This window comes from Palaemon carinicauda, chromosome 6 (assembly GCF_036898095.1).
Source record: "Palaemon carinicauda isolate YSFRI2023 chromosome 6, ASM3689809v2, whole genome shotgun sequence".
Taxonomy (NCBI): Eukaryota; Metazoa; Arthropoda; class Malacostraca; order Decapoda; family Palaemonidae; genus Palaemon; species Palaemon carinicauda.
Genome location: NC_090730.1, coordinates 59,118,890 through 59,129,831, shown reverse-complemented (window position 1 = coordinate 59,129,831; position 10,942 = coordinate 59,118,890).

Genomic DNA, 10,942 nt, shown 5'->3' with positions numbered 1-10,942 from the left:
AATGTATCAATTGGAGTCAGGAATCGCAGATTTGGTAAAGAACATTAAACGATGTTCATTTTTTTTGATAAGCAATTTTGTCTGGGTAACTTCACATTTTCTTTGTCCTTAACAGCTAAATGAAGAGTACTACTCAAAAGAACTTTTTCCTCCCTGATAGACTAATAGAGTAGCTAATATCATGAAATAACAGTTAAGTTTTGTATGATGGAAGATATTTGTTTTATCTTAAGGTGTATATCACAACTTGCTATACTATTTAAAATATACTTGTGTTCTTTTTTCTAAGCTTTATGACAGGCCAGGAGTAGGTTGTGACTAAAAAGGCGAGATGAAAGCAACAGAGTAATTTTATTACAAAACATCGAGTTTATATACACATCAAGTCCCTACAAGAAGGTATAAAAATAAAACAAGCTATTTCTTGTCCAACCGGCAACCGGTTCTGTTAACAGTTAACAATAAGAAAAGCAGACAGGTTGATGCAAGTTGTTGTCAATGCGAGTGTAGAGTTAAGATAAAAAGAATAATATATACAAAAACGAGAAATGTCGTTACAATGCACGATCGTGTGACACGCGAATAGTACATGGCTCCCCCTAAAAATGAGATACTGTTCATGTCAAATAGGGCACCCTGATCTAGAGAGGCGAACTGTAAGGGGGTCCTCTGGCAGGAGATAAGAAGGTTTCAGACGATCAATGGAGACCCAGTCTTCTTTGCCACGAATGTTTAGTAGGAATGCTTTCAGATTGCGTCAGATCACAAGTAAAGGGCCCATATAAGGCAAGTCTGTCGGTATGTGATGCTTCGTTGGGGACTTGTAAGTCTGATGGCATGGGGTAAATTTTCCCACGACGTGACGTATGCCCTTGAGATCGTCGGAGGAGGTAGCAGAAGGAAAAAAATTCGGAAGAGTCGACCAACGGCTCGCCATCACTATTTCAGCTACCGAGACGCCCAGGGCATCTTTAGGAGTGGTCCTCAGTCCCAGGAGGACCCAGAGAAGCAAAGTAAACCAGTTGGAGTCCTTGCTACGGGACATCAAAGCTGCTTTGAGGGTGCAATGAAAATGTTAATCTCTCATTGGCAGCAGGGTTGTAGGGAGTTGTCTGATGTAGGGTGATGCCCAGGAGATTCGCTAATGATGACCACAATTGAAAAATGAAAGTGTTACCCCTGTCAGAAGTAATATGTTCAGGAATACCAAATCTTACTATCCATCTTGAGAGTAAGGCAGATTTACATGAGGCTGATGTTGTAGTTTCCATGGAAATGGCTTCGGACCAATGAGTGGAGCCGTCGATGACGGTAAACAGGTAACGGTGTCCTTGTGATGAGGGTAGGTGGCCTATAACGACAACATGAATGTGGGCGAAATGATGCTGAGGTTGAGGAAGGGTGCCCACTCCTGAATCCATGTGTCGATGTCCTTTAGAAGTTTCGCAAGAAGTACAGGAGCGGACCAAATCCTTAGCATCCTTATAAATGCCTGGCCAAATGAAATTCGTATTCAGCAGCTGTGCAGTAGAACGGCACTAGGGATGTGAAAGGCAGTGGATGGAATCAAACACCTGTCGGCGCATGGGAACCTGAATCCATGGTCGCAGTCTACCAGTATTGATGTCACAGAGGAGGGTAGTGTTGGTGTCGTCGAGGGGGATGTCTTCCCAACAGAGGGATGTGCAGGAGGTCCTACATGCTTGATACTCCGGATTCTGTCATTGGGCTTCAGCCATGGCATTGTAATCCAATCCCAGTTGAACGGCGGACAACGTGTTTCTTGACAGGGCATCGGCAACAGGATTCATTTTCCCAGGAACGTGTTGAAAGGTGCAATTATATTCAGCCACAGCGGAGAGATGTCGGCATTGACTGTCGAGTGAAGGCGTGCACTAGAGGCATGTGGTCTGTGCGATTGACGAAGAATGTTCCCTCTAATGAATGGCGTAGGTGACGGACAGCCAAGTGCACTGCCAGCAATTCGCGATTGAAGGTAGAATAACCTGGTTCTGCCATTAACAGTTTTCTGTTGAAGAATGCTAATGGTCTGGGTGAGCAATTGACCACCTGTTCGAGTACTGCACCAATAGTGACATCACTGGCATCAGTGGAGAGAAGGAGAGGGGCATGTGTGACATAAAAAGTGAGAACATCAGCGATTGATAGGCTGTTTTTTGCGTTGCAGAAGGCTGCTTCTTGAAGGGGACCCAACTTTAGCTCTTTTTACTTGTTCTTGAGGGAGGCATAGAGGGGAGCAAGAGTCGTGGCAATGGCTGGCAGAAAACGATGATAATGGTTGATGATGCCCAAGAATTCCTGCAGTGGTCTGACGGTCGAAGGCGTGGGGAAGATCTGAACGGCTGCTACTTTCTCGGGGAGAGGATGGGCTTCTTCAGAAGTGGTGCGGTGCCCTAAGAACCATATTTCGTCGGCGCAAAAGTTACACTTGTCGTACTGGACAAGTTTTGCTGCAAGCGGTCGAACACAATGCACAGGTGATGGAGGTGTTCCTCTTTTGAGGAAGAGAACACAATTTTGTCATCCATGTAACATACACAAAAGGGGAAATCTCCTAAGATGCCATCTATGAGACAATGAAATGTGTCGCAAGCATTACGAAGGCCAAAACAGTAGTAATTGAAAGTGTCTGTACCGAAGGGATTGGTGATGGCACTCTTTGGGATGTCTTCTGGGTTCATAGGCACCTGATATTACCCCTTCAGGAGGTCGCACGTTGAGAAAACCTTCACTTTTTGCAGGTAGGTAGTTCACATCGGTGATGTTTGGGAGGGGGGTAGTGATCCGGTTCTGTTTGTATGTTCAGGCGTCTGAAATCCCCACACGGACGGAGGGAGCTATCTTTTTTCAGGGCGATGTGTAAGGGTTACTACCATGGGCTAGAGGCCTTCTGGAAAATGCACATTTCTTTCATTTCATAAAACGTCTGTTTTGCAGCTGCAAATCGATCCGGTGCCAGACGTCTGAATTTTGCAAAGACTGAGGGTCCCATCATCTTGAAATGGTGATAAATACCATGTTTGGCAAGAGCTGTGGGTGTTTGGTGAGGTTCTGGATGGAAAACAACTTGCATACGATGGGAGGAAGTGGGTGTAGGCATCTGTGGGTGCACCCCGGGTTGAAAAGATGTCGACAAGTACGAGTCTGCGTTGACCAATTATCGGTGGGCGACATCGACCAGAAGATGAAAATGAGAGAAGAAATCCGCACCAAGGAGTGGCAATGTGACTTCAGCAACGAGAAACTTTTAATTAAAATTACCGTTTCCAAAAAAATAATGTGAGGTTCTCATAACCGTAGGTGGGTATCGCAGATCCGTTGGCAGCTACCAGGCGGATGTTAGCAGACTTAGGCAGACTACGTCGTGTCCTGAAGAATTTCCCTGACAAAAGAGAACGACAAGCACCCATGTCTACCAAAAACCGCATGCCTGTTCCTGCATCATGTCAAAAGAAAATATTAGAAACGCGAATAACACCGGCACAAGCGATGGCCTACTTACATTTTTTTTGGCCACTCACAATCCTTGGCACATTTCTTCGCGGCAGCCACGAATCTGAATTGGTTGTACGAAAACTGTGGCCGATGGGCGGCAGTAAGTGGCATTAAAAGTCCTTGGTTGGGACGCGAGCGCGTGGTGGGTGATGGGTGGCTTTGTCGCCGCTCCAGTAGGTCATGGGGTAGGCATGTATTTCCTCCGGCATTCACGTCAGCTTCTGTTGACATTGAATATGTGTCCTTTTCATCAGGAGTGTAGGCGTTGATGGAGGTCTTGAAAGTAATGAAGTGGCTGTCCATAAGCGTGTCGGCTTTGGTCATCAAGTCCTTCATGGCTAAACTATCGACATTAGGTATGGCAAAGCGTACAGGTTCAGGTAAACGGCGTACCCACAGGGCACGAAGTAGATTCACCTCATGAGGAGAGCTCTCTGCAGCAGGTTGCAGGTGAGCGATATTGGTCATTTCCCTGAGGGCGAGCGAAGCCCGTGGGTCCCCCAATGGTTGTTAAGACAGCTGAAAAAGCTTTGCTATACGGGCGTCTGGCGATGACGAGTATAGCTGCAGAAGGTATGTTTTGAGGGTGTCATACGCTATTGGGGTCTGTCTTTGTTCACAAAGCCTGTCGGAGATATCCGGGATGGTGTCCTCGGGTATCAGCGCGAGAGTATAATTTGCTTTGGTGGTTGAGCGAGTTACGCCCTTGATGCGGAACTGGACCTTTGTGCGCTGAAACCAAGGAAACGGCTCTTCGCTGGTGAGCGATGAAAGTTTGAATGGGTCGGCGCCAGCTTCCGAGGAGTTTGCCATATTACCAGTGATGGGGGAGAAGTCGGTATGAACGAGTCGACTTCCGGGGTCACCAATGTGACGGGCCCAGAGTAGATTGTTACTCAAAAGGCGAGACGAAAGCACCTGAGTAAATTTATTACAAAGCATTGAGTTTATATACACACCAAGTCCTGGTAAGAAGGCCAAAAAATACAACAGGCTATTTCCTGTCCAACTGGCAACCTGTTCTGTTAACAGTTAACAATGAGAAAAGCAGACAGGTTGATGCAAGAAGCTATCAGTGGGAGGGGGAGAGCGAAGATACAAAGGATAATATATACAAAGAGAAATGTCGTTATCATGTACGACCGTGTGACACACGGATGGTACACCTTCTTCAGAAGAGTAAGAAAGGTGATGAAATTATCAGTCGTAACATTCATAGGATTGTTCAAAAAGGCTCCATCAACTGTATCACATCATGTTAGATTTCTTTTTTTTTATTTATGTGGGTCACACTTTTCTAGATAAGGAAATGCTTCCAGCATCAATTTAGTTTCAACCTCAATGGATATCCTATTTTTTCCTGGTTTTCAAGCTATAAACGGGGTGAAAAAGCCCTGGGCGTTATTTGGAAATAGTTACTCATCCACTGTAATATTTGTTCACGGTTTGTATCATGCTTGACAGTTAGTAATAAATTGGGTCCGTACTTCTGAAATCACTTCTGAAATCAAAGCAAATTTATCTGTTTATAGATATTTTGATCTAGTGGTTTTATAATCAAAGCTCTATCTTTTTGAATACATAATTTCAAAACCAAATGCCAGTTATCAAGGAACAGACCTACGTACGATCCCCTTTAGTTTTACATCCAGGCTCCCGTAGAAAATATTGTATGGTTATAAATGCTTCAACTTTAGATATAGATAAGATATCATTGATATACTAGAAACTGGGCCTTGGTTTTAGTATACTACGTGAAATGGAGCAATAGGGTATTATCAATAACACGCGTCCGAGCACCAAAAACACTAACATTATTTCTTTTGGAATATGGATTACGGCCAGGCACATTTTTCATTACATTTTACCTAGACCGATGCCATCTATCCTCTATTCAATTCCAATAATTCTACACTGTTCCTTCTGCTGTAATATTGTTCCAATATTATTGCCGATTAAGCAGGACTCTCTGGATCAGTCCGTGGTTTCTATTTTGTTTTGCGTGGTTACTCGTAATTTCACTTACAAGAAATTTAATGGGTCCTTCAGAATCTTTGTGATCAACTGTTACACGGAACTATAACTTGCAGCTAGGAGGAAATACTTATCTTTTTCATCTTATAAATAAATTTCTCCTCGATCATTTTGGTGACAATTTATCAGCTATGAAAAAACTTCTTCATAAGCGAGTCTTTTTCGTCATTACTATATAATGAGATTCACTAAATACTGTAGTTCAAATATTTCAAACTTTATTTCAGCAGTTTTCTCATTCATTCTTAGAATATGACAGCGATTTTTTAGAATGGAAATTGTAACTTTCATAAATTTACCGAAAAAGTGGAATTTCATACTTGGGAAAAAAAAATATATATTCACAGTATAATAAGGGGTCAAAGTGACTCCTCTGGGCACTGAAGATGAATGATTATTTTCCTACTTTCCTGATAACGCTATTTAAGAGGCGCGTTTTTTTCGGATGAAGTCAAAGTAAAATTAATAATAGTCAAAAATTATAAAACATCTGCAATTGTAAATGTGAAAGGTTGGGTTGATTTGTAAAATATGACAAATTGAACAGATTTGTGGTTAAAAAGATATTCAAGTTTATTATGAAAGATTTTCAGATCAAAAATGAAATAACATAAAACCCACCAAACACACACACTCTCTCTCTCTCTCTCTCTCTCTCTCTCTCTCTCTCTCTCTCTCTCTCGGTTGAATTTATCTTCATCCTCTTCTCTTACAGTTCCAGATCTTCCAACCATAAATTCTAAAACACATTTCATCATCACAGCTTTTTCATTTATTCTTATATCACATAATGTCTTTAAAAAAGTGTTTTATTTTTTTTTTCTATTGTCCTCGAAAATCTTAGTGTCATCATTTCTAAAAACAAATTAATTTCATGGGAGCATTATGTTCTAAGAAACGATCCCTTTTAATTCAAATTTTCCTTTGGAGAGTTTTGATACATCATAACTACTATTATTATTATTATTATTATCATTATTATTATTATTATTATTATTATTATTATTATTATTATTATTATTATTATCATTATTATTATTATTATTACTATTATTATTATTATTATTATTATTATTATTATACCTACTATGCATTTCAGACCCCGTGTTATACTGTTTTGCGCAAATATCTTCTATACAAACAACGGGATTAATGTGTCATTTTAGCACAGCTTCTTTGACACAGTCCGCTAATTTATGACACTACACTGCGATGCCAAGTGTGATTCATTAATGAGCTTACTCCAAGCTTTCAAGCATAAGTTGGCGAGAGCTGAGTAGGCATTCGGACAATTGATCTCCGTGACGTAGGTGTGACGCGTACTCTCTCTCTCTCTCACTCTCTCTCTCTCTCTCTCTCTCTCTCTCTCTCTCTCATGGATACAATTCCCACCTTTATCCATATAAAAATAAGGCGTGCGTAATGAGTTTTTTTTACCGTTAAATACTCATAACATACAGCGTAGAATCTTGACCAAGCGTAGGGTTGGAAGTGGGTGCTAGAGGGGTAGTGTGATCATTTCAAGATTTATTATTAATTATTATTATTAAAGTTTTTATTATTATTATTACTATTATTATTATTATCATTATTATTATTATTATTATTATTTACATATAAGTGCTTTATAAGTAAGGGAAGTGGATGCTGTAAGTAGGGGAAGTGGATGCTTACTCAATAGTTTAATGTAGACATTGACAGGTAGCGGATATCTATGATTTGACAAATGATGCAAACATGAGTATCTAGCATACATTTTATTTCACCCTCTGTCACTTTCCAAAAATAAGTCATCCTCATCATCACTGCTGAGGTTTATTATGACAGGATCCTCTAACCCCTCACCACCACCAAACTCTATACCTACGTTTGCCATCATTCAGGCTCGTTAGCTTGTTATCACCCTCCACATTACCCTCCCTCGCCTTTATTTTCACGTTGTGTCACTCAAATATAAAATGACATATACAGTACCACATAACACACACACACACACACATACACACACACACACACATATATATATATATATATATATAAATATATATATATATATATATATATATATATAAACACTTCATGAATGGAGCATGCATCAGTGGTAGGTATCTATGTTAGAGAGAGAGAGAGAGAGAGAGAGAGAGAGAGAGAGAGAGAGGGTGCTTGTTATACACGTAACACCTACGTCACGGAGATCAATTGTCCGAATGCCTACAGCGCAGTGTAGTGTCATAAATTAGCGGACTGTATCAAAGAAGCTGTGCCAAAATATCACACTGATCCCGTTGTTTGTATAGAGGATATTTGCGAAAAACAGTATAACACGTCGTCTGAAACGCATAGTAGTAAAGCCACAAACCTGGCTGGAAAAGCAGAATGCAAAGTAAAGTACCTGAGAAAGGAAAGGAAATTAGACGATAGTGCACGCGGTTTAAGTAATGCTAAGGAGAAAAAAAATTATATCAATAACATATCTTAAATAAGCCAGTCATTCAAAATTTATAGAATAAGACTCATGTCAAAATATCGTACAGAAAAAAAGGAAAAAAAAATTCGAAACGTCATAAAAATTCTAAAGTTCCAACATTTCAATCACAGAGAATAAAATATAGTATTATGAACTCTGATTTAGAAGGCATGGTTGTTAGAATTAACTGCACACCTAGAATCTAGTTACTCATGCAAACACTGAAGGCACCCAAAGGCGTGAACTTTTAAAGGAAAGCAATGAAACTTTCCTATTGTTCTTTTTACAATTTCACTTTCCCCACAGAGAGAGAGAGAGAGAGAGAGAGAGAGAGAGAGAGAGAGAGAGAGAATGGGGGGGGGGGGAAATGGGTTGCCGTTGTTCACCAGTTTTCGCCTAGGAAAAGTTTGAAGAAAAATTATTTTATATCATGATAATTGATTTTTTTTCTCCCCACTTTTAATTGATCTTCCCTTTTAACGTCGTTGATTGGCTATGTGGTTCCCCAGAAATCCTCTCTGGAATACAATACTAATATCACATGGACACATATTTTCATATTACATTATACGATCATAAATTTCATATAGTTTTCCTTTTATCATCCCTAAAATAGATATATCAGTCACCCCCCCCCCCTCTCTCTCTCTCTCTCTCTCTCTCTCTCTCTCTCTCTCTCTCTCTCTCTCTCCTTTTTCTAATAAATCTTGTCTGGAAGATACATGGACTCTCAAAGATATACAGTCAACAATTTAAATGTTTCCCTTGTTTCTGAATAATGGTAGTTTCCAAGAAACCTTATACAGTACTTTATAACAATTGAAAAAAAAAGTTGAATGTGTTTTGAATTTTCAAGTGCCACGACTTGGATAGCGTTAGCTGATAATAAGAGTCTGGTATAAAGTTAGAAGTGTTTGGAATATTACGAATAATGGATTTTCACAAATGTACTTTTGTGTTTTCCGGTAAATGGTATGTACATAACTTATATTGTAATTAACGACTTTAAATTTAAGACCATTGACATCTTAATGAATAAAAAGCACAAACGAAAAATATATGGCGAAATATTTATTAAATATAATACAGATACACCATTATATTATATTCATAAAGTTTAATTATAACATAACGGTATTTGTTTATAGAGGCAAAAAAATGTTGATTTCATTATAAATATGACTAGGTCTTTGATTTAAACTTTGTTTGAATATAACATATGTCTCATTATACTTATAGCCGTACATTATCTAAATGTGCCAATAGTGACATAGTTTATACTTTCAATTGTATTCATTAAAAAAAATATATATATCAAATTATCGCATAAGTCTAAAATTAATCTAATAAAAAAGCCTATCATAACATTATCCTGTTATCATGACCATCCAATATCTGTTTGGTACTACATGCATTATCCTGAAAGGGATATTGTAAATTTCCTTTTTCCTTGCTCCTTTTCTGTGTAATTCATTTTTGTATGAGATGGTAAGATTCAGAGATAATAATGAAGAGAGAGAGAGAGAGAGAGAGAGAGAGAGAGAGAGAGAGAGAGAGAGAGAAACTAGTTTAACATGTATGATTTGATAACTTTGACTGTTTGTTTTCTTTGGGAACAAATTTTCTCGTATCTTGGTTTTTATGGCTCTAATCAAATATGGCAAGTTTCTCGGCGTTAGGATTCTCTCTCTTTTCTTTATATAAGTTACAGTAAGAACACATGCCTAGGAATTACGCGTAATCCCTGAATATTTCAGTGAATACATGTATTCCCAGTTTCACTCAGGGATTTCACGTAATCACTGAATTTTCCAGTTATTATGCGAAATCCCTGAAAAAAAGTCCCAGAAATTACGCATAATCCATGATGCTCATTTCATCATCAATGCCAACGTTGCGGATAGCATATTAGTAAGTAACTATATAAAAAATAAAATCAACATTAAAAAATTCAAACATACAGAATTTTATTGGCCAAACACACACACACAATGCAAACTGTTCCACGACCTAAAAGAAAGCATTTAAAAGTTCTAAAGAATGGCAGAAACCATTGACATGTTACTTGTTACAGCAATTGAGGCTGCTATGACATCGTGAGTTACACAGAAGCTCAGCTTTAAGGCATTTACATCGCCTTGTACTACACTTTTGGGTGGCAGTACAGTCGAATCTTGTGAAGCCTTGTCCACCTGAAGCGGATTAAGAAATCACCGCCAAGCGCAGTGAAACTGTTTTTTCAGTGTTCATGTCATCAGTGTTTAGAAGGCGCTGAGGGCACAGATCGAATTGATTTCTGGAATACAGACCACTGAGAATACCAGCTTTCACGGCTATCCTGTATTGGTCTGTGTCTTCTCGTCTGTCAATTATGACACCAAGGATATTTCTAGGATCCCCTTTCCCACGATCAACAAATGGAACTGGCACAACTACATTGTCTCCTTGTTCGCCAGCTCACAGATCTAAGCAACTTCTTTTCACCATCCTTTCTGCTTGAGAAGTTTGTGCATCGGCTGCTTCACGACGATGCACTTTGATTTCTTTGATGCGTTCTGCAACTCTGTAGTTTTCAACAGAGGAAACAGTACTGTCATATGGAGAGGGTGAGGGAGACGTTACGGGCTCTTCTGATTCTCCAGAAGAAACAGGACTCTCAATATTGTAGGCAGATGGTGTTGCTGTGGGCGAGGAAGGTCCTGTGGGTAGATCAGGGATTTCCGCTGTCATTGGCTGACTTATCACATTGCCACCAGTGTATTGTGTTGTAGTGCTGCCATGTTCAACTGGGAGCAGAACATCCTCTGTCAAATCAAGTGTTGGTGTTTCATCACTTGTAGCTTGGATCTGGTTTGCAACACCATCAGTTTGGGAGAAAGTTGTCATTGTCAGCGTCTGGCCTGATTGGTGTGACAGCAAGAAGAT